This window comes from Parus major, chromosome 4 (genome assembly GCF_001522545.3).
Source record: "Parus major isolate Abel chromosome 4, Parus_major1.1, whole genome shotgun sequence".
Taxonomy (NCBI): Eukaryota; Metazoa; Chordata; class Aves; order Passeriformes; family Paridae; genus Parus; species Parus major.
The window spans coordinates 30255194-30280078 of NC_031771.1; the positions used below are offsets into that span (position 1 = coordinate 30255194).

Consider the following 24885-nt stretch of genomic DNA (forward strand, 5'->3'; position numbering starts at 1 on the left):
AAAGGTAAATAAAGACATTGCCATAATACAAAGTATTATCTCCCACTTCCAAACGACATACATGAAAAAGGTGTTTAAACAGCTCTTTAACATGAAGTGGCTGACAGTCTTTATAACAGAAGCATCTAAATTTAGAAAGCAGTGGAATCCACCTGATTAGTTTTGGGTTAAATGCTGCAAACCTGAATCCATTAATCTCAAAGAGTTCCAGCGCTGCTTCATAAGAATGGGCTCAAGTTCTTGGCCAACTTTCAAAGCTGTCAGTCAGCACAGGAGCACAATCCTGGAAGACTTGGACAATCTTCTAGATGAGAGCATGACAAACAGGATGAAGTTCAATACTACAAGTAACCCAGTTACGGTACTGGTAGAACAGGAAAAAGAAATTGGGCAGCAGCCAGGAGCACAGACTGATTTAAGGATCAGTCTGGATCAGTGTATTCCTTTATGAAAGGATGACTGGAAAATGCTTGTTCTCATCAGCTGCAAAAATGTGAACAGTCCCAGGGTGCACCAACTAAGTTATTTCCAATTCTTCTAAGTCCTGAATAAAGCACACCAGTAATTTCCTCAAATGCTAGACTTTTTTTTTTCCTAATACTCTGATCACCAACATCAAAGAGATTCTGAACTTGAACACAGTAGGAAACTGTTCTAAAAAACTTGCATAAAAGAAAATTATTTGCTAACCCACCTGCTTCTGTTACTAACCAAATACAATTATACTTGGAAGACCAAGATTGTTTATTTTTAATGCAGATATTCAGGTACACAGTATTATGCTACAGACTGTGTTCTCAATTGTTATTTGATGAAGAAAAAAAGATGAAAAATTTGTGATCAAAAAACAACAGGTCCATTTCTGTGAATATAGAAAGTCTACAGACTTTCAATTTAGAGATTTGCCATGCTTTCTAAGCATTATTTGTTTTGTGAATCTCAGCTGCTAGAATGTTTAAGGAAGATGAAAAAATATAAGACATAATTTAAACATACAAATGAATATTCATTCAGACCACTTTTTTAAAGATTTCTTTTTTCAACTTCCTACAGGTGTCCATAGTTCATTATACTCTATTTTTCCCTTTCACATGGCTATCTGATCACCTTATAAACACTGCTATTTCCCCCTCCTAATCTCATCTGCTGTGACCCCTTTCTCCTTCTCCAAGCAAAATTTTATCTTTGTCTAAATACTCATATTCCAAAAACTGTAAATTTTCTAACTCTTGAATATTTTATTTAAATAATAATAATATTTTATTTAAAGCAGTAACCTGCTTTACTGATAATAACTAAATAGAAGAAAAATCTTCTATATTGAACAAATTTTTAACCTTATGTCCAATTTTCATATTATTTGTATTCAAAACTTCTCCCACTGCTTCAGAGCAAGGAGAGGTCAATGCCAGTATGGTAAGGATTCCATTAAATTGCAACAGTATGGAATTAGAAAGTATCTGTAGAAACTACCATACGGAGGGGGAAAATTTGTTTTAAATTTACTGGTGGTTTTGACCCAGAAGTTCCCCTGGCTACTTAATTTTAAAAAGACTACAAAAAGTGAGATTATGCTTCTCTTTAATGCTATGAAATAGCTTAAATGAATTCTGATACCAAGATTCATTTTAACTCATATTGTAGTTCATCTACAGGATTAACCCACTTTAAAACCACAGCTTTCACATTCTTGAACCATTTTCTTTACAGTATCACAGACTAGGTCAGGTTGGAAGGGATCAGAGTGGGCCATCTGATCCAGCCTCCCTGCTCAAGCAGGGTCATCCCAGAGCACACAACACAGGATTGTGTCCAGACAGTTCTTGAGTATCTCCAGTGAGGAAGACTCCACAGCCTCTCTGGGCAACCTGTTCCAGTGCTCACTCACCCACACAGTAAGGGAGTTCTTCCTCATGTTCAGGTGGAACCTCCTGTGCATCAGTTCCTGCCTCTTGCCTCTTGTCCTATTGCTCTGCACCACTGAGCAGAGCCTGGCTCCATCCTCTTGTCACCCTTCCTTCAGATACTGACAGACATTGGTGAGTTCCCCTCTCAGTTGTCTCTTTTTGAGGCTGAACAGGCCCAGTTCCCTCAGCCTGTCCTCGTAGGAGAGATGCTCCAGTCCCTTCATCATCTTTGTTGATTTACCTCTAGTGAATCCATGCTGACTACTCCTGACCACCTCCTTGTCCTCCAAGTGGGTACAGACAGCCACTCCCAGGATGAGTCCTTCCATCAGGTTACCAGAGTCTGAGATGGGGCTCACCGGACAGTGGTTCCTTGAATCCTCCTTCTTGCCCTCTTGGAAGACTGGGGTGACATTTGTTTTCTTCTAGGCCTCAAGCACCCCTCCTCATCACCAAGACCTTTCAAAGAAGATGAAGAGCAGTCTGGCTATGCTGTCCAGTTCTCTCAGCACTCACGGATGCATACCATCAGGGCTCATGGACTTGTGGATGTCAAGTCTTCACCACCAGGTGTTCTCTAACCCAATCCTCCTTGACTAAGGGAAAATCTTTCTTACAACATCGCTATATCATGGTCTCCTGAGTCAGAGATTCCTGAGGGCTGGTCTTGCCAGTGAAGACCCGTGGAAGGGTGGCATTCTGTAACTCGGCCTTCTCTGTGTCCTCTTACCAGGGTCCCCCCTCCATTTAGTAACAGGCCCACATTACTCTTATTTTTCCTTTTATTATTGGTGTATTTGAAGAAGCCTTTTCTTACTTTCCCTTGGCCAGCTTTAATTTCAGATGGGCCTTGACCTTCCTTGTCTCATTTCTACTTTGACAACCTCTCTGCATCCAGTCAAGCAGCCTGACCCTGCTTCCAACAGGCTTGAGCACTGTCAGGAGTTATTCATCCACACAGATCTCCTGCCACCTATGCCAAATTTCTGGCTCACTGGAATGCATCATTCTTGAGCCCAGAGGAAGTGATCCTTGAATATCAACCAACTCTGTTGGACTCTTCCTCCCTGCAGGGCCTGCTCCCATGGGGTTCTTCCAAGAATATCCCTTAAGAGGCCAAAATTTGGTCTCCTGAAGCCCATGTCTGTAATCTTACTTGCTACCCTGCCTCCTCCTTGCTGATACTAAACTCCACAATTTCATAGTCAAGATCCAAATATTTTGGTTTAATATCCAAATATTTCCTAATTTTAACAATAAGCACTATTGTAAGTGGGTGACAGGACTAAACTACTGCCATCCATCTACTGTGTACTTTTGACTTAGAAGGAAGTAATTTGGTTGTATTTGCTTACTTTGTTACCCAGAAGCTCTTTATTTACTTTGCTAACGAACTGAACCTCCTGTGAATTTAAATGTTTTTGTTTCATTCTGTAAGGAAATTATTGATGTTTTTCAATTAAAGTGTAAGCCCAGAAGGAACTGATGCCTGACTGATACCTGGGGTCAGCAGCCTTGTTTGCTTGAGTAAACAAAGATGAAGAACAGAACCTCAATGTAAATGAGCCACCAGAGGGAGCTCATCCAGCCTGCTGAGTATAATAGAACTATATTGACATTGGCAAAAGTTAATTAAACATTTTTACAGGGGTCACTGACTGAGTTCAAAACAAAGCACATTCCCTGGCTGAAACTCTACATGCCTGAGAAACTAATGAAATCAAAAAAAGTTATTTCTTTAACAAACATGGAATGCTTTTTCTGATTAAATAAAGATAATTAAATTTAGAAATCTGTGATACAGCATTCTTCTGAACAAGCACAAGACTTTTCTTCATCCCTCTTAATTTTCTCCAGATAACAAGAATTTCAAAGTCTTATTAAACCACAAGACAAAAAAAAATGGTATTAACTTTGTAATTTAAATTTGTGGAAGCATACCAAAACCAGAGTCACATAAGTAATATAAAGATACTAATTTCAAATCAAATACAGTTTGGCATTATGATGCTTACCTAATGCTGTAATTAGTTATTACACTTAGATGGACATGGCCATACTAACTTTTGAGTTTATTATCACAATACATTACACAATACATTAAATTGCAGTAATTCAGAAAACAAATCCCTCGAGTTCCTGTTCTGGAGGATCCAATGGTTACTTTCAAACTTGCGAACATTTTTTGAAAAGCAATACTGAAATAAAACTTATTCAGATTTTTGTGTGTTACTTACTGACTAAAGAATCAAGACTCTGCCAGAAGGTTATTTTTTCTGTTACTTTTCCATGGAGCTTAGGATCTAACAGTGGTAATTCAGCAGGGAGGCACGCAGAAGAAAGACAATAAAATTATTTCCTAAAGGAAAAACGCCCTCCAACATAAGCTCCCAGGCTCATCATTGCAACTTTCCCAATGTATTTCTGAAAATTATGGGTCTTAAAAATTCCTTCCAAATTAACACACCTCTTCCACAGATTTAATTACATACTTCTTTGGGTTATCCCCCATAACCAGCTTTCTAAACATTGCAAGACTAATTTGATCATACTTTTATCTTACTCTGCCTGCATGCTTTGCTTTGGAAGATAAGATTAAATGTAATATGCTATTTCATTTATCTCTTCTTTCAGGCTTCAATAAAAAACTGAATTCTCACCAATAAAAGTAAAAGTAGTACATAAAAATAGTACTTTTTGGAGTTAACTCCTGTGCAATGTGAGGATACTTTGAAAAGCACTTGCTCTGTAATCACACTCCTACTTAAGCACTGGAGGAAAATCCAGCTAAGAAGATCCAATACCAGTTACAGTTTTTTAAGTTCCACTAAGCACTTCAGAGTGCCCACCTCCTCCACACAGCTATTTCACCTTTGGTGAGCGTGATTTTTCATCATTTGCCCATAGCAATCAAAAACAATCATGAAAAAAGTTACAATTGCTCTCCACTACACTTTCTGAAGTCATCTCTTCCAAGAATATTTTCAAACAAAACAAGTTTTTTCTTGTTTTTCTCACTGAAAAACTGCATTTTTTAAAGTCAGAAGAGGTTATTAAGAGCCTAAATTAACGAAGGGTCAGATTTGTCAATCTCCTGATTAAAAACAGTTAATGTATTATTTTTCAAGATTGAAAGAAGAGTTACTATCCACCCCCCTTGTGCTACAAAGATACCCAATTTCTTTACGTAACATACCAATTAAAAGTTTATTTTGTACTGATGAGTATCTTACCATGTTACCAGTTATGACACACTTTTCTTCACTAGGAGTGACTTCCAAACACTAGCAACAGTTCACACACCATTTACACTCTTCAGAGGAGAAACCCAATTTTATAAAGCTCAGCTTTACGGAAGTAAGGATCTTCATTCCCTGTTCTCTGAGCTGCACAGATACACCAGCTCTGAAAGTTAGGATTACACTGGAACACCTCCAAGATGTGAAACCACTCACACCTATCTGGGATTTAAAAGCTACCATTAAAGTTAGGCGCAAAATCACTGCCTTGGCGCGAGCATCACGTGTTTCTTACCCAACAAAGGTCCACCCTTAAAATGATGCTGCCACTGGGTGAATATGCAAACTGAAAATGACAAAACAGCAAATCGCTATTTTTGTTTGAATTCTAACTGGTTTGGGGGTTTTTCCCCCCCTTGAGAAACTTCCTATCAGCGGGAAACTACAAAAAGCCACACATTTCAAGACCATTTATAGCATAAGCTGACAGACATTTTCTAGTAACTAACCCTGCAAGAAGGGAATAAATCTTCATTCTTGTTAAGGTACACAGTGTGACAAAAACACTAGGGTAGCATCTGTCTCAAAGCAGACACTATATGTAGATATCAAACAATATACACAAATTTCAGTTAATAGCTACGGAAAATCTATTTATTCAGTGCACAAAAATACTGGATTTAGTAACTAGGCACATGCATTGGTGACATTTTAAAACTGTTGAACATACCAGTGGAAAGCTATTTGAAACTGCATAGGGAAATCCAACACATACTTTGAAGCAGATATTTCTAAACAACAAAGAAAAACCAGTATAAAACAGCTGAAAAAAATGGAAAAATGTAAAGCAGTGGGGAAAATCAATACAGGCTTTGGACAAGATAACTACTCAACCATGTATATTAAACCATGTCAGTTTAATAGGCACATTAGAGAAAATGCTGTTTGAAAAGTTAAAAAAAAATTAGCAAAAAGATCTCAAAACCAATAAAAATCAGCTTTCTCCTAAGAATATTTCTAAATTCTGAACCTAAAGATCCTCTACTCTGGATACTACTTATTTAGATATTTAAACTGGGATTAAGTTTTGGATTTTCTGAAGAGTCTAAGTAAGTTAAAAGCCTTGCACTGCTAAATTTCCAACATGTTTTAGCAACAAATTCCTTAGAAAATCCACCATGATCATATTAAAAAACTATCCTTTTCACTCTAGTGATTAATTTCATCTATACTGAATATCTTTGGAAAATTCTCTTGATTTGTTCTTTGTTTTCTTCAAAGAGAATTTAGTGAAATGTGAGTCTTACCAGAAAAAAGACACACTAGATACCAAACATGCTTCATGACATTAATGAACTGGTTCAAGTCAAAATAAGAGAAATCTAGAAACAGAAAATATTTTTGAAGCAGAAACTGAGTATTTTCTGAAGCTAGCAAAACCTCCATTTCAGCTAAACATGTTTTGGGGGAGATTTTTAAAATGCCTTTAGGAAAGTTTGCAAAGATAACATTTTCATTTTTTCCAGAAGGATGAGTCTCAAAGTATCTTGAACAAAGTCTGCACCTTTAAAATATTCACAGAGACTATTGAGGCACATCTTGTTCTATTACTATTTTTTCTAACATTATCCACTGATAAACACTTTGTAGATATTAGTATTTCAGGAATCATTTACCTTATAATAATATTCTTTCTCATAAATTGATTGTAGAATTTCTTCTGACTTGGCTCTTGCTCCCTCCCTCCAATATTCTTTAGCTGCCTGATAAGGTATTTTGTCACCTAAATCTCATCCCACTGGAATTTTCAAGCTTAAGTAGTAAACTTAAACCAACTTAATCGAAAACCCAGAGGTTTCTTATCTCACTGAAATTCTCATTTCAGATAGAAAATGCAGTTAAAAATGACCCCTTGCTAGATGATTTTACCTCACTGGCTATGAGGAAAACTGAAGTGACACAAACCAGAATAAGACCTATAATAACAATATTGTAACATGCATTTACCAGAAGGACTAACAAGCTGCTGTCTGTAAGACACAAAGCAATAAATGAAGCAGCTTTGTGCTCTCCTATTACTCAGCTAAGAATGAAATACTTATCACAGCCCCAAGCTGTTGCTGTCCCACTAGCTCAAAAAAGCTACAAGATTGTGTCAACTAAGCCACAGCTATTAGTGGCACTGGGTCAAGAGTTTCATTGCGTTTGTGACGCAAAGGCAAAATTTTCCCTTACTGCTGCACGCTGTGCAGCCCACCCTGGATCCAATTAATAGCAGGTACAAATCTGTTTTTAGATCAAGTGCCCTACAGTTGCAATTTTTGGAACTGTTTCCTTTAGAAAAGCGTTGAAATTTCCCACTGCTGCCTGAGCACGAGTCCCTGGTAATCCATGAGTAACAAAAAGCTGAGAGCTGCCCTTCTCTGAATTGCACAGCCCAGTTTACTCAAGGCGGCGGATGACTACGAGCATGACGCACGCAGGAGCATCTGCCCTCTATGCTATCTGTGATTTCTTCATTTAACCAATACTCTTTTTACTACCCTTTTCTCTTTTTTAAAGTGAACAAACACCTCATTACAACTTTCCTTGTAAGCTTCTTGACAAGCAACTTTCTTTCAACCAGAAAATAGGGGATAAAGGATGGAACAACTAAGCTATGTTTAAAGAGAAAAGCTACTACTGTAAAACTCTATTTTCAACCTACGTGTTCTTTGTATATTTAGATGTTAGGCACTCCTACAGGAAAAAAAAATATTTCTTTATATGTGCGCCATGTCTAGAAAATTAGAAACCCAGTCTTAAAATTAGAAGTTTCAGGCTATATTAACATAAAATTACATTTGTTAAAAACAGAAAGGATTAAAATTCTCTGATTTCAAAGAATCATTGCAACCCTTCCCACCTCACACTCCTTGCAACAGTAACAGTGCTCAACTTTTGTCTGTAAATAGCATCTTTTCTTCCATTCAGGGATCACAATTCTGAAAAAACTAAGCATGTGTATTGGGCTACTTTTCTTACAACAAACAAAGGAGACTATTGCTGTGACTTATTCTAACAAGAAGTAAGCAGATATATATGCTTATATAGGTGCAGCCTAATGGGATCAAATTAAAACTTTGTATAACCAATAAAAAAGTAGGAAAAAAAACCCAAAACTGTTACTGTACTTTCTCTCCATTTGTTTTTGTGGAAATTTTCACCAGTTTCACAGAAACAATTGCTGCAAGGTCATAAACATTCACTGCGACACTCCCACCCCATCAGGTTCACTCAAACAGTATGGAATCTACAAAACTTCCACCTGCAGAAACACCGATGAAAAGGACAGATCATCCAGATGGAGGAGATGAATGATGAAGAACAAGAGTGAATAAAGAAATGAAAAATGCACAGAAGAAACAGGAAGCAAGAGCCTATTAAATGAAATTTTAAGGAATAAAGTTCATAAATTGTTAAAGGTTGGCATTCTCATAGCATAAAATAAGCCTATATAATTCAGTTACAAGTTGTAGTTAAAGTCATAATTACATTAAGAATCAGAAGATGTTTAGATGCTTTATTGACAGAATTCTTTATACTATATATTAGCAAAATCCAAATTTAGGTCCCAGATGAGATTTATAAGAGCTAATAAGATAATTTTTAATTGTTATTGGTTAAGAATACATCTCTCCAAATGAGTTTGCTTTTCCAGATCCGTTTGCTTCAAAGTGTTCAACATGCCATCAGTCCACTTAATAGTACTAGTAGTAGTAGTAGTGGTATAGCTGCAATTAAATGCATTTCTCAAATACAACAGAATTCTTATTCATGGTGACATCTTTGAAACATTATTTATGTGGACTATTAAGAACTTTGCAATTCCCAGAAATCTTCCAGGAAAAAAAAGGAATAATAGCTTCCTTTATATCTCTTTGTCTCATAATTCTGATTATGCATGGGTCTTCTTTATTTTGTATATTTAGCTCCACTAAAATACAGCATGACTTACTTAAGGAAAAAAAACAAAAGTAAAAAATAAACCCAACATAATTTAAAATAAAAGACACTCATTCTCTCCCAAAACAAAGAATCTCAGTCCACGGTCAGAAAAGAAATGGTGTAATTTTGCTTTCTCAAGAACTGAACATCAGCTTTCAATCTCTCTCTCTAAGCAATGCAGTTACATTAGGTCAGCTCTCAGGAAATATCTCCATTACATCACCTCACACACAGGCAGCTCAAGTCTGACACACAAAGGTGGCCACAGCCAAGTCAGTCCACTCCACAGCCCCTCCTCAGCTCCAGCCCCCCGGTGTCACAGCTTCCCCACCCCAGGAGAAGGCTGGGCTGCTCATGTGTGAGCAGATGGAAGCCAGCCTGGTACTGACCTGGGGAAGCCATGGGACACTCCTGATGGGAGCACCTAGGAAACCAAGGCTGAAAGGGCCACTCCAGGATCTTCCTGCCCGCTGTCAGTTGAGCCAAACTGAGTCATTATAGATAATTAATCTACTTCTTTAACATGCAAACCACTCCCACCTCTTCCACGGATCATTTCAATATGAAATCCAAGTTTATTTCAAAACTGGAAGTTGTTGCAATCCTGTTTCTTGACAGATATACACTGGGGAAATAGTGTGTGTATATATATATATATGTAAAATCTAACCCTTAGCCACAGTGGAGTGTGCGGTCTACCCTCCAAAGCAACAGCTCTCTACAAAGCCAGACGTCTGGACAAATTTCATGCTCTGAAATTAACAGAGAAAATTAGTGCTGTCAGTGCTAATAGCCTCAGGAATTAACTTTCTGGACAGTTTACACAAACAAGTTTATCAAAGGAGGTTTTCACTTCAGCAGGAATTTTTAAGTGATTTCTGCAAAACTTTTCAGGAACAGTATCTTCCAAATGAATACAGTATTAATACCCATCATTCCTCTCTGACCTATGCAGGTGCCAGATGCCTCAGAGGAAACCCTCACGCACAGGAGGAATCACACACACCTCCAGCCCTGCCAGGTCTCCATCCACAGAAGAAGATGACCAAGATGAAGTGTACCTGCTAAGAAATTCTAGCTGTAACTACAGTTACAAATATGTGTTTTAGCTATTTAAACACACAAAATAGCACTTATCAGGACGATTTTAACGATTTTACCACTAATCACAGGACAACTGAACTTGGAAAGGCCAAGAATTGCAGCAACCTCTATGCAATGCTAACAATGGCAACTGTGCACAAAACCTTGTTTTCTCAAGATCTTCTACCCAGCTCTGTATGATGGAAACTATGTACGCTACTGGGCTAGTCAACCAAAAAAACCCACAAGCTGCTGATACCTCCCAGCTCCTGGCCAACAGAAAGCTGCAGGTCGCAACACAAGCAGACAAGTTTTGCTTGTTTACTTACTTTTAGAATACAGAGTTCTTTCACTGATTAATCACAAAAGTAGAAACACATCAGTACTCCTACTGCCCTCCTGTCTGTTTGACAGTAATTTCTAATGTCACTCTTTAGGTTGTTTTCTGCTAAATAAACCTTCTGCTAATAGTCACAGTCACAAACCAAGAGCTGTACAAAGAGGGTATCTTGAAGACTCAGGGATACAAAAGTCACACAAAATCTAAACACACAAACTAGCTATCAGAGATTACTCGACAGCTGAAAGTCAATGGTCTCACAATGCACGCATGATTTAAAAAAAGCAAAGGAAATAAAAAGAACCCCAGTCTTACAGCTACACAGAGCTGACATTAATGCTCAACTAGTTAACTGAGGAGCAAAAGCACCTCTTGACATTCTAACTATTTTCTAGATAGCAATTTCTTATGATTCATGCAGTGTAGGTTTACCTGGAACAGACTACAACAAGAAACTGCAATCAAAGCAATTACAGAAGTATGAATTCGCCTCTCCCATTCAGGTTTAGAGGCAAGAGCTTACACATTTTTTTCCAGGAAACAGTGAATCCTTAGACCATTCTCGCATGAATCAGCCCACAAAAACAGCGCTGTCTCTGGTTCATTACATTAATCAACAATTATCCTCTTTAGCTCTGTGGAAGGCACAAGAAGGCCACAATCATGACAGTCCTTCAGACTCTATATCAGGAGTCTACAGCAAGAGTAATCCTGCACAATGACATTTTCTGAGACAATCACCTAAAACCTGCCTTCAGAGGAGGGAGACACAACGCCCAATGACACATCAACTTCTAGGCAACATGAATGAAAAAAAATGGAAGTTTCTTCTCTACCAATGTGGGGTTCCTCAGGAGTGTTCTGCTTCCAGTGGGTCCAAAGAAGCTCCCCAGAGAGAAGTGTGCTTGCCTGGGCTCTCTGGAGGTCCTGATGCACCCCCTGCACATCTATGACAACACAACCCTTCCACACTGTAAATTATTGGTACTGGACTTGAACCTTTTGTCTTCTGGGAAGTGGAATCAAAGTTTTCTGCTTGAAGCCAGATAATATGACATGTAGACATATAACATAATACCACATCTCACCCAAAATTGGTGTATCTGTTGCACAAATTTTGTTTGAATTAGATGATAAGAATTTTCTTTGTACTTTTTTTAGTACCATTATGACTCTTGCTCTTAAGTGCATTAATCTTATTTTCAGGACAAACAACTATTTGCAAAGAGATTCAGCAGAAGAAAATTTCACTGTCTCTTAATCCCAGGTAAGCTTTCCTGTCAATGGGCCAACTGTGGAGTAATATCCAAGGAGTGCAACAAGCAGGTGAAGTAAAAATGACATGCTACACACCAATGCTCATTCCTTCCCTCCCAAGCTAATTCTATAGCATGGTCAAGACAGTCAAGAGGAACAGATGCAAATTCAGTCTTGAGAGAGGCTGCAAAGCCAAATCTTGTTTTTGCACTATTTGTAAGTATATACTATACCCACACCATGCAAAACATTTATCATTTTACCCATATAGTCTCTAAACCTACACATAATTAAGAGACTTATTAATAATAAAAATACATAAAATTAATGTATATTTTCACAACATTGAAAATAAACTAAGAAGTTTCTTCTACTGAATTTGAAAAACTTTAGCCCAATCAAAAATAACTATTGTTCAGAGGTACTCACTGCTTGTATCATTCCCTTTCTTCTCTCCCACTGGATTTCAATTCTTTTTATTCATTGAAACAGAGTATCTTACTTTTTTCCTGAGAATTCTTTGCAATATATTTTTCTCTTTTGTTTGTATCTTTTTTTTTTTTCCCATGAGCTCTTTTTCTACTTTTGCACTGCTTAGGTCATGAGAAGCTATCAAACTCTTAATTTTTAAGGCATCTTATAGAATTCTCCAGCTTTCCTTATGCTCAGCAGCCATGGCTGGTGGACTATGAATGCTGTGCACCTGTTGACCAGCACCATCTTGATATCTACACATGCATTTTGACACTACCTGAGATTTAGGAAGTTCATGCCTAGAGAAAATATTAACTGCATACTGACTATAAAGAATAAAATATTTTGGTCTTAGTTTAGCTCTTTACTGTGTCAACATATTTAACTTACAGGACACCTTTTCCTGACCACTACTTTCAATGAGTATTAGGTATCACCTATTTTTTAAAACAAAGAAATTTAACAGAGCCTGTTCCCCTATTTCACCTTCAGCAACTCATTGTTAATACACCTGATTTTAATAAAGCATGAAATTACACCTCAGCACAACAAATTAACATGCAACAGCAGGGACAGCTGTTGTATTTCTTGTTGTCATCAGTTCAGATATATCAATTTATATTCCTCAGTATACCCCTTATTAAAAAAAATCTACATAATAAGTAATGAAGCAAAACATAAAAGACCTTTGCAATAATTCTATTCTCCTTACTCTGCAATTTAGGTTTGTACAAGCTTATGATCAGGATGATCATTGTGATGCAGAAATGCTACAATTAAAACTTGTATTCCCCTGAATATATTGACAGAAGCTGACATGAAAATGTAACACCTGATATTCAAGTTCAAGTCTAAGTTCAGTTCAGAAAGACAAGAGGCAGGCATGGGGAGGGCAGTGGAAGATTCAGTCCCCAGCGATTAGTGAAACCCTAATTAGAGCTGTGCATGACACTCCTTGAAAATTACTGCACTCTTAGAGTATGGGAATATTCTACAAAAAAGTCTGTTAGTGTTCACCAGTTTCCATAGATATTACTTCAATTCTTACTACTGATTTTGGTTAGCATGTTTTGGTTTTTTAACTCAGCTGGTCTTCCCTTTTGCTGCACTTGCACTGGATTCTCACCAGCATCTCCACATAATTGAAATAATTGACCCAGCCCTGTAGCTGTGAATCATGAGAAGGTACTCCAAATAATTTATTTTTTTTTTCCAGAGGGCATGAGAAGAATAGGAGAAAAAGCTAAGTTCTCAAAGATCCAGAAAGGGAAGTACTCAAAGAAAATGAGGAATGCTTGTTGCTGTGCATCAGCAAACATGTTTTTCCTAAATGGGAATAATTTATTGTGTCAACAGAACATTTCTACTCTTAAATTTCTGTCAAGGTGATTGGCTAGCATATTAAGAACTTCTGGTTCATATTCAGAACTTCTGGTTTTTCTCTAAACATACAGCAGTAGATTTTGTACTACTTATTTTAAACAGAACATATTATGATGGGTAAAATTCTGATCTTTTATAAGCATAGGACTGAAACATTATTTTGAGAGTAACTAGTTGAACATAGAACAATGTAATTGTGGGGGAGGGAAGGGGAAAGGCAGAAAATATTCTTATTTTCTTACTTGTAACCTTTCAGTACTTATGGGGAGCTTATAAAAGAGAGGGAGAGTAGCTTTTTACACATGTGGATAATGATAAGACAAGTGGGAAGACTTTTCAACTAAAAGAGGGGAGATTTAGACTGGATGTTAGAAAGAAGTTCTTTATTCAGAGGGTAGGAAGGCACTGGAACAGGTTGCCCAGGGAAGTCGAGGATGCCCCATCACTGGAAGTAGTGAAGGCCAGTTTGGATGGGGCTCTGAACAATCTGGCCCAGTGGAAGGTGTCCCTGTCCATGGCAGGAACAAGATGATCTTTATGGTCCCTTCCAACCCAAACTGTTTTATGATGCTATGATTTGTTAATCAGCTAATATTAATAGAAATAATACACGGAAACTCCTCTGGGGAGAAAAATGTAACAATTACAAAACTGAACATAATTAATTGCCACCACAATCTACAAATCTCAATGAGTTATGTTATTGCTTGTCTGTGTATTATGACAGCCAGTTTTAAAATACTGATTAATTAATTCAGAACACTAGCAGGTACATTAAACATATAGCAGAAAAACTTCTAATCAGCATAAAAATTAGCAGTATGGAATTATTTCTGGCAAAAAGACAAATAATTAGGAACTATATAATGGTTAAAAATGTTAGATTTCTCCATCTTGTAGCAATCTGTACTCATAAAATTATAGTAATAGTAACAACAACAACATCCTTTTCCTCCCTATGTTGTTTTTTCTGTTTACATAAATTTAATGGTTGAAGAAATGATTAATAAAATCAATTGCAGTCTACAGTAAGAAATATTACTGGACATTGCCAGCTCTTTAACCAGACTTCAGAACTGTCCATAACTATATAGTAAGACAATGTTGCAAACATTTTAGATCAGGGAAAAAAAATATTTTTCTGCTATTTTGTCCTCAAATGCAGTCATGCTACTAAAATCAGCCTGTTTGCATGATTCCAAATAACGCATTTGTTGTCTGAGAGGCTACAAATGTCCTTTATTGCTCAGTGTGCAATAGAACACTCAGTGTTTGCATCCTGTCAGGGACTCTTTTCTATGTTCTCACCTATGATTTTTCCAAGTCACTTTGCTACTTTTGTCCCAGCTGTTGTCTTATCTTCACTGAATATAACTATCTCTAATGAATACAGACCCACCCACACACGTACATATACATGTGCACACAGATAAAATACCAGGATTTCTCTGGGAGACATGAGGAAAATAACCGAGCAATTAATTGGAAGAGAAGAAAAAAGTGAAATAAATTAGCCCATTCTAACTCAATCTTACTTCTTATCATTTGTGTTCTTTAAGGCTACTGTTATGATACTGGAAATCCACCTGACTAGAGAAAAGTAATTAAACCTATCAAATAATACTGGAAATCTGACTAATTCAGTTATTAAAACAGCATTATCAGAGCAGCACTTTTTCTTCTATCTTCCCTGACTAATTGCAAAAGTCTCCTTGAATTGTCCTGAAATAGCCCATCTGAATTCTTTGACAAAACCAAAAGAAAGGCTCCAATGTTGGAGCAATTTTAATACACTTAGGATAACACAGAACAATTGCTGAACTTGCACCAGTACTGTGTGAATATTTATATAATAAAGACAGTAACTTTCAGTTTCTACTTCACAACTGAAAGTGCAGAATTAAGGTTTCAATTTCTAACACTTTTGTTTGTATTGGTACTTACTATAAGTTACATCAGAGTAGTAAAGAAATACTAAGACAAAGAAGCATATTTTTAGGAAAACCAAATAAATATCAGGAGATTTTCTGAAACTTCATAAGGAGCTTGAAATGTAGAGGGCTAGTGTTTTCAAGCGTTTATTTGGTTGAAGATTCTATGTCAAACTAAATTACCTATGCTGCCCATGTATAGGTGTTGCTGCTACTTTAAAATAGAGTGGTAGATAACAAAAAAACAATCTGAAATTATTACTTTTAAAGGATTAAACATCTACCTCAGTTTTGAAACATTCTTCAGTAGTGCCTTCCCCCTTATAATTTTCAAGAACTTGCTATCTAGGTGATGCATAGTTGAACATACATAAGTACATACAAAAGGGAAAAAACTAACATACTGCTGAAATTGTAGCTTGCAAACTCCCAGTCTCCTTCAGAGCACACTTTTTTGGCATATTTACATATTTTCAAGTTATGTCTTTTGACAGGGATTAAGAATTTCTGTATTCTGTTCTAAGCTCTGCCACCACCCACCTGAATCTGCCAAAATCAAACCTAATGGTTTCGGTTCCTTGTGTAAAATGGATCTCCTAATAATTTTCTTGCATTTTGCTAGGAGAGCAAGTTTATATCTCCCAATTTAAGTATTCTGATATGGACAATTAGACTTAAGATGAAAGCCACAGTTTAAACTTGTAAGTGGAGTTTGTTGTGAGATATATGCAAAATGAAATGAGTTCATTTTAGTTTGAAGAAAATTCTTTGCCACAAGTTACACAATTGTAAAGGGCATTATCATATAATTTAATAACTCTGAATCCCAAAGATGTCTCAGTCACAGCAGGCACTTGCACGTGAAATATTTGCAAAGAGCTTTTAGTGGTAGTTTCACACTCTCATACAAGTTTGAATAATTTTTACCCTTTGCTTTTAAAATAATTTCTGAAAAACAAGTAATTGCAGTTTAGCATGCATCACAGTGGATGTATAATCTGTAATGAAACAGCATGAAAATCTTGCTTGTTGGATTCAAAACCTTAGTAGGTTTTAGGGAAAATGTTAGTTTTAGTTATTTACTTAGAGGAAGAATGTTTGTTTGGGCTTTACTAAAATACAGAAAGTGAATAATAGCAGATGTTACCACATAATGCATTTGGAAAGATTTTCCTCACAATTAAGCTGCAAGCTAAAATGCCAAAATAAAATCTTTTTTTTCCCACTACAGTAGGATATAACTTAATATTTAATTTAACAACAGAAAAAGAGAACTTACAGGTAAAGCAATCTTTTAGAAAGTTTCTGCTATGACAGAGCTTCACATGTCCTTTCACATTACTTCCTGGGTTCATTTCCTAGAAGAAATAGAAACAGGACACACATGAAAATAGTTGTAATGTTAAAACAGTGTTTATTTCATTGCCTTAAAACAGATTATGAAGCAAGGTTTAGTAAAACTTTTTAGGCTGGTGTCTTCCAAATGGCATAACTTCAAGTAAAAAATTCTGGACTTGAAAGTTAATCTTAAATAATTTGTATGAAATCCTGTACCAGATACTGATCTCCATCAATCTTTCTGTAGACTTTCAGAATGATTTGAGACTACTCCTTGATCTTCAGAGCACAGGAAAACCACACATGATTTTCCCTCCATCAACCACACTAGTACAAAAACCCTTTGTGTAGCCAGCTAACCCATATGGCATTGGCAGGATAACATTCAAAAATAAACAAAGCTTAATAAAACACAAAATAGCCAAAACATGTAATTAGTTCTCCAGCAATGTTTTTATACATATTTGCTCACAAAACAAAGAGTAAAATACATAAAACGCTTAACTGAAATAGTTATCACGTAAGAATAGCAAATGCAAGCTCTGTCCTGCAAGAGACTCACTCAAGCCAGCAAAAGAAGGGAGCTGCCCAGGCAGCCGTGGTAGGTATTTGCAGCAGGAAGGTTCCTGCTGGGGAGGAGTGAATCCCACAGCTGCTGCCTGGGAAGGTTTGCAGCCTGCTGGAGACTCAGATCTGCAGCAGCACTGCAAAAGGCTGCTGCAGACTATGACCCTCTGCTGCTCTTCCATATGAGCACCAAAAATGATGTCAGAGGCAATAAAGAAAGCATCAAGCACTGATTACACTGCTGGTTATGTGGGGGCTGGGGAGTCCCCAGCCAGTTTTCTTCTCAATCCAGAGAGGCAGAATAGTGAAAAAGGAAGTAACAGATCCCATAAGAATTTGTTGCACAGCTGGTGTGGGCTATGGGGTTATAGATTTTGAATGATCATGGGATGCTCTACAAGGACAGAGGATGGTTTAGCAGAGGTGTTGTCCCAATAAGTGGAGAAAAACATTTTGCCAACAGGCTGGCCAATCCAGTAATGAAAATTCAAACCAGGAATAATATGAGTAGGAGAGCATGACCAGCAATCAAGAGAGGAAGCAAAGGACAAGGTTGGCAAGCAAAGAGTATAGGGCAATGTCAACAGGAGGAAATCTGTAAGCAAAAACCCAGAGCTGTAGGGGTCCCACCCCACCTGTGTAAATGCATATAGGGAAATGCCCACCAGGCACAATTACGGTAAAGGTATTCTCTCTTTTTTGGAAAAACAGCATGCTTTTGTGCCTCTTCAAATAGCCTATTTGCTAATGCTCACTACAGAGCAAACAGGATGAATTAAGAGGTCTGCATGCAGTTGGAGAATTTCAGTTTCACTGGGATCACAGATGTGGGTAAATAGCTCATATAAATGTTAACAGTATAAGTATCTACTGGTGCTGTGCAGCATAAGGAGGGCTATGGAAAATTGTCTCCCTGTCACAAGATATGAATGAAAAGATACCTCCTGATGGAGACCTGTCACAAAAGATATGAAAAAGGCCAATTCACTGAATGCCCTCTTTATCTCTCCCTTCACTGATAAAACCATCCCTTAGTTATCCCATGTCCCTGAAAACCATAGGAAAGCCTGGAGCAAAGCAGATTTCCTCTCAGTGGAGCAGGGTCAGGTTAGGAAGCATTTAAACAAACTGGACATACACAGATCCATGGGCCATAATGAGATGCACCACACATACTGAGGGTTGGCTGATGTCACTGTGAGAACACTCTATCACAGAAAGATCAAAAAGCATAACAGAGATCAAGGTGGGGGGAGGAAACTCTGAGGACTGGAAGAGAATAAATATCACCTCTACTTTCATGAAATTCAGTCCCAGTCTCACCTTGACTCCACGGAAAGGAATGGAGAAAATAAACCTGAAAGCCACTGCCAAACAGAGGAGGGATAAGAAAGCATTTTGACATGGTAAGCATGAATACATGGGGAGGAAACTGTGCCTGACCAACCTGATAGCCGTTCACAATGAGCAGGCTGACCCAGAGGACAAGGACAGAACACTGAACATTGCTTATCCTGACTTCAATAATGTTTCTGTCACAGCCTTGCATCGTCTTCTCCCTGACAAACTGATGAAACACAAAATAGATGAATGGAGAGTAAGGCAAACAAAAAACTGACTGAACTGCTGGCCAAAAAAGGTTGTGGATCAGCAGCACCAAGTTCACCGGAGGCCAGTCATCAAAGGCACACACCAGGTGTCAATAAAAAAGCCAATACAGCTCAGAAACTCATCAATAACTTGCAACTTGAGACAGAATGCAGAGATACTACAAAACAGAGTAACTGATACATCAGAGGGTTGTCCTGCTATTCAGAAAAACCCTGGCAGGCTGAGAAATGGGCCAACAGTAACCTCATGAAGTTCAATACAGGGAAAAAGTGAAGTGCAGCTCTTGGCAGCAATAATCCCATGCATGTTGGCAGAAAAGGACCCAAGGGACAACAAGCTGGCCATGAGCCAGCAGCATGGCCTCACAGCAAAGAAAGGCCACAGCAACCCACACTGCATGAGGAAGAGCATCACCAGCACACTGAGGGAGGTCATCCTTCCTCTCTGCTCAGCACTGCTGAGCCAGTCTGAGTGCTGCAGTGGGTGGCCCAGAACTGGGCCCCAGAGAGACAACGAGTCACTGCAGCAAGGCCAGCTGAAGTTTATGGCGGCAAGTAAAGGATTGAAGCACTTTCTGTATGAGGAGAGGGCCTTGAGAAGAGAAGGCTCAGTGGGATCTGTCCTATGCTTATGCCTGGTCGGTGTCAGAATAAGGAGAAGGCATCAAGTGAAAGGGCAAGAGGCACAAATTAAACACAAGATGTCCCATTTAAACATAACAATTTTATTTTTTCCTACAAGGGTGGTCAGCCAATGGCACAGGTTGCCCAAGATGTACCTCCATCCTTGTAGATATTCAAAAGCCCATTGGGCACAGTCCTGGGCAATGTGTGCTAGGTTACCCTGTCACCCTGCTCTGACCAAAGGGCTAGCCAGTCTCCAGAGCTCCCTTCCAACTGCAATATGATTCTGCAAAGTGCTTTATTTAACTGGTCTCTGCTTAAAATTAATTGAAAAGAGGTTAAATTAATCACCCATGAAATCTCTTCTCCAAAATGCATGGGGGAAAAAAAAATGTACAATCAACTTTATAGTGCTTTAGCTAGTGTAAAAGGCTTGAAAATGTTACAGCTTAAAGCTACAAACATATAGTAACCCTGACCCTAATGAATGTCAACATGCCTTTTGGACTCCTGGATATCAGTGGCAAGATTTTAAAACCATAGATTAAAAGCAACAGGAGAAATTCAGATACTCTGATCCAATTAATTGTCTCTCTCTCTCTGGACACATTCAGAACCCAGCTGGACGTGTTCCTGCTGTAGCTGAACCTGCCTTGGCAGTGGTGTTGGACCACATCATCTCCAGAGGTCTCTTTCAACCCTAACAATTCCGTGATTCTGTCATCGTAAAAAATTTTCCCCAATAATTCCTGCTGCTAACACTCCTAGTTTCCCATGAGAATGCCAAAAATAAGTAACAGAGGACTTCAGGCAGGTATTCACATCTGATATTTAAAAGGGAATAATAACAAATGCATCAAATGTATTCCCTTTCATAAAAGGAAGATATACTAAAAAGCAAACAAACATTGCTCTGACAACTGAAAAAAAGTTGGATAACATGCACTGTAAAAATGTGAATCACCTGCATGGTGCTTAGTGGAATGGAAGTTCATGGTATTTTATACTAAATGAAAACACCAACATTTATGTGAGCATTCACAGATTTGACACCATCTCCCAAACAATTGTTCCACACATGTGGAGATATCAACTCATGGAGTAACTTTTATAAGTCACGAAGAACAGAAGCACAATTAGATTGTAGAAAATCCAAAGAAATATTTTTAAATCAACATGTTACTTAGAGGGGAAAAAAAAATCCTTTAGCAATTGAAATCATGCATCTTCAAGGAAGCAGATAAAGCTTTTATTTTCCCAAAGCTATTTCTTTCTACAAGTTTGAGTTGCTGAAAAGACATGTCTATATGTCTATGAATTATATTTTAAATTTTCTAATGACCTATTTCCTTAGAGGAAAAGTAAAGAGCACATGCCTATTTCATTCGTTGCCAGGCAGAACAAAGAATACACGTTAAACAGAGAGTATTTCTGCACACAGGTACTCATACAAAGGCATGTTGTATGTAGATAGTCACATGGGCATCTTTTGTGCTCATGTTGCTCTGGAAACAAACTTCTGTATAATCAAACATGATAACAAAGACATTCTAACTTTTAAACAGGGTATGAGCCTTATCTTTTTTTTATTTTTTATATCAAGGAAAAAAGGTGGTTTATAAGGTTATAGAAGAGCTGCAAGCAGCCAAGAGCATGTGAAGCTAACAAAATTAGAACATCTGAAATACAAAAATTTTTCATTTCACAGTGTTTGCGTACTTAAATGTAACTTCAGAGACTAGCCCAAAAAGGCAATAGATTATGGCATAAAGTAAGGATGCTACGGATTTTAGATGATACAGAAGATGAGGCAGATAAACCTGGCATTTTCTTTGATTTCTTGGAAAGACAATTTCTAGGAAACTTTCACTGTGGAACTACTCATATCAAACAGCATGCCCATTAATAAAAGGGCAAATTAAAGAACTATGTTAAATAGATTTAAGTTCCTGTTTTCCTGTTTTTTCACAGAACATTAAACAATCTCTATTCCATACCTGTATCTGTTTTATTTATCTTAGTCCATCTGCTCTGCAAATGTTCTTGCAAAGCAGTTTCCCATGGCAACACCAAATATCACATAGTCTCAGTCTTCTGTCAAAGCCCTTCTAACTGATCCACTCCTGAATTTCAAACAGCATATTTTTCTGCAGTATTTAAGTAAATAATAAATGGAGCATTTCTTCAAGCAAAAAAAAAAATTCACATGAATGAAATAAATACCCATGAACATGCCCCTCTCTTCGGGCATTTATTTTTTTGATTGTTTTAATAATTTGATTTTTCAAGAGCATTACATTTAAATCATCTAAGGTGAGGTGGGAGATACATGTTACCTAAAAACCCCATCAATCTGATCATAGTTTTCACTTGATTAAAATTTCAAAATCATTATGTTGCACGTAGCAAAATAAACTGTGCATGAGTTTTAAATAATAAGGAAATAATATTTTGAAAAGTTTTGGAATGAAAAGACTACAATGACTGCTTAATTATGGGACAACTTCTGATAGACATCATCACCTACAAATTATTACTAGCCAGCCTCTCTAATTTTTACATCCTCATATTTCTAATGATAGAATAAATGTAAAGAAGAGGAAAATTTCTCAATACAGTTTCATTCAAGACAAACTAATAACACTGATTTCATGAAAGTAACTCCTCTTTTACCTGAGATTCTATCTTGAGACCCTCCCGTTCTCCCTAAATTAAGACATGGTAGAAATATACATTTTTAAATTAAGTTCTCCTGAAAAACTTTCTTAAAGTAAGCATCAAAAAATCCCAAACTCTTCAGTAAATATCGCTCTAGTCCTGAGCACACTGATTCTGTGTGAAATTGCAACAGAAGCATTGTTCAAGATGTACATTAAAGAAGTAATGTTTATACTTAGGAAAATTAGCCTACTGAATTTCAAAGTCTTATATCTTTTATTTTAGATTTGTCTGACCAAAACCAATCTAGGAACAAGCCCTCTGGAGATCTGAAAGATAAACAGACCTTCTGGGTCACTCCTACACCACCACACTTTAGTTTGCAAACCTAGAGCTACTTTAAGAACTACTACAATTTAGCAATCTCAGGTCCATAATAAACAGCAGGATTAAATTCCCACAATCATTTTCCACCAGCATCCCCTCCTGCCCTGGTTATGGCTGGGATGAAGTTAAGTGTTCTTAGTAGCTGGCACGGTGCGGTGTTGGGGATTCAATGCGAGAACAACGTTTCCAACGCGCTCCTGTTTTGGTTGTAGCCCAGCAGTGCTCACCCCAAATCAAGGACTTTTCACTGTCTCATGCTCTGCCAGTGAGGAGGTGCACAGGAAGCTGTGAGGGAGCACAGCTGTCCCCAGCTGGCCAAAAGGATATTCCACACACATAATGTCACACCCAGCTTATAAACTGGGGGAAGTTGGCTGGAAGGGGCTCATCACTGCTTTCACAAAGCCTGGGCATCCATGAGCAGAGGGTGAGAAATTGTATTGTGTATTACTTGTTTCTCTTGGGTTTTTTTCATAGAATCAGTCCTCTCTCTCCTCTTCATTACTAATACTATTATTGTAATTAGTATGATTATTATATTTTGTTTCAGTTATTAAACCCACAAACTCTTAATACATAAACCTTACTTTTCTGATTCTCCTCCCCACTGGAGAGCAGAGGCAGGGAGTGGGTAAGTGGCTGCCTGACACCCAGCTGCCAGCTAGGATTAAACCACCCTACTTTTCCCTACAATTTCCTTGGGTTATTCTTGGGTTTTCCCAGGCACCTCATCTGCTCACCTTGGAATTTGGCCCAAACACGTTTTGCAGATTAGTCTAGATTCTGGTCTCTGTGGTGAAATTCTGTACAATGATTCTGCTGTTCTCAGTGAGAAAGGCTTCTTTAGATATTTTAGACATCAATTACCCGATGGACTAATGAAGTTTGCTTCACACAGCATTTCTACAGAGCACAGGGCAGATCTGCAGCAGGAGGACAGCTCAGCTGGTCTGTTGTGTATGCAGCAAGTCAGTCTGCTTTACAAATATATGCAAACATTGCTGGAAAGATAAATCTAAAATACAAATACAAGAGCCCTCTGCCTGCAAATAAGAGCACATAAATAACGTCTTAACAAAACCACCTGTGTGCTCACCTCCTACCTTTCTTTCCTGTGGCTTACTACCCATCAGCCAAAGTACACTGCCTATAATTATCTGTGGACAGAACTCCTATTTGTGATGAACAATAGATGGATTTTAGCATTCCACCCAAAAAACTTTTATTCTACATTTGTAATAGGCCACTGAAACAAGCCTGTGAATTTATGAGTGACATGTTTATGATTCTAATGCATTTTATTTTTCAAGCAAAAACAGGTAGCAGCACTGAGTCCATCAGTCACTCGGGTCATCCTAAAAACTTCTAATTCAATCCTTAATTGTATGAGTCTAACAATTAATGTGTTTTATTATTCTTTACTGTATACAAAATGTTTCTCTTAAATATGTAGGTTAGTTTTCTTGGTTTGTAAGAAAATAAAAGTTAAAAATATTTCAGCCAAAATTACAGTGAAAGCTATAAAAAGAACATTAAGTTTTCATTAAACCACACATACTTCGTGTTTACCTGTCCATAGGAGGATTAGATTTTGACTCATTTTAAAATACCATAGTAAAAACATCAGTGATAAATGACCAGTAATAGTAAATGTCATCACATGCTACTGCCTGTGATAAATGTGAGATGAACTGGCTATAAGCAGAGCATGTTTTGTAAAGTATTTTTCAAATATGCTACTTCAAAAGTTATAATTTAATCTAAAAATAAAATAGAATTTCTTACAGGACTAACATCCTTCTTTTTCTGAAAATCTGAGAGGTTATAAAGACTTTTAAGTTATTACAATCTATTCTGCAAATGGCCAAGCAGCCAGGACTGTGCTCATTTATGCTTTGTCCTTTTAAGCTTTCAGGGTGCTGTGTAGCCATAGTAACTATGCTTTTTCTCTGCAAAATCCATTAGCTGGTTTCAATCTGGGATTCAAAACTACCATAATCAAAGCCAAAGATTAAAAAAAATTGTGATTAAGAAAAAGATTGTTGGTGACAAGCCCTTCTTTTAAAAGCAATTTCTGCATATCTATGCTTTATACATAAC

At 37.5% G+C, this 24885-nt stretch overlaps 1 protein-coding gene across 5 annotated transcripts in view; it reads right to left on the reverse strand.

Moving 5' to 3' along the window:
- MARCHF1 (membrane associated ring-CH-type finger 1) overlaps nt 1–24885 on the reverse strand; it is a 227766-nt gene that overhangs the window by 136136 nt on the left and 66745 nt on the right. For 4 of the 5 annotated variants that reach the window (XM_019006422.1, XM_019006423.1, XM_015625093.2 and 1 more), the window contains one exon: nt 16881–16959. The gene's annotated coding sequence lies outside the window, so the exon portion shown is untranslated. Of the gene's footprint in view, nt 1–16880; nt 16960–18953; nt 19031–24885 lie in introns of those variants that run through there. The other variant, XM_033513491.1, reaches the window with a different exon arrangement.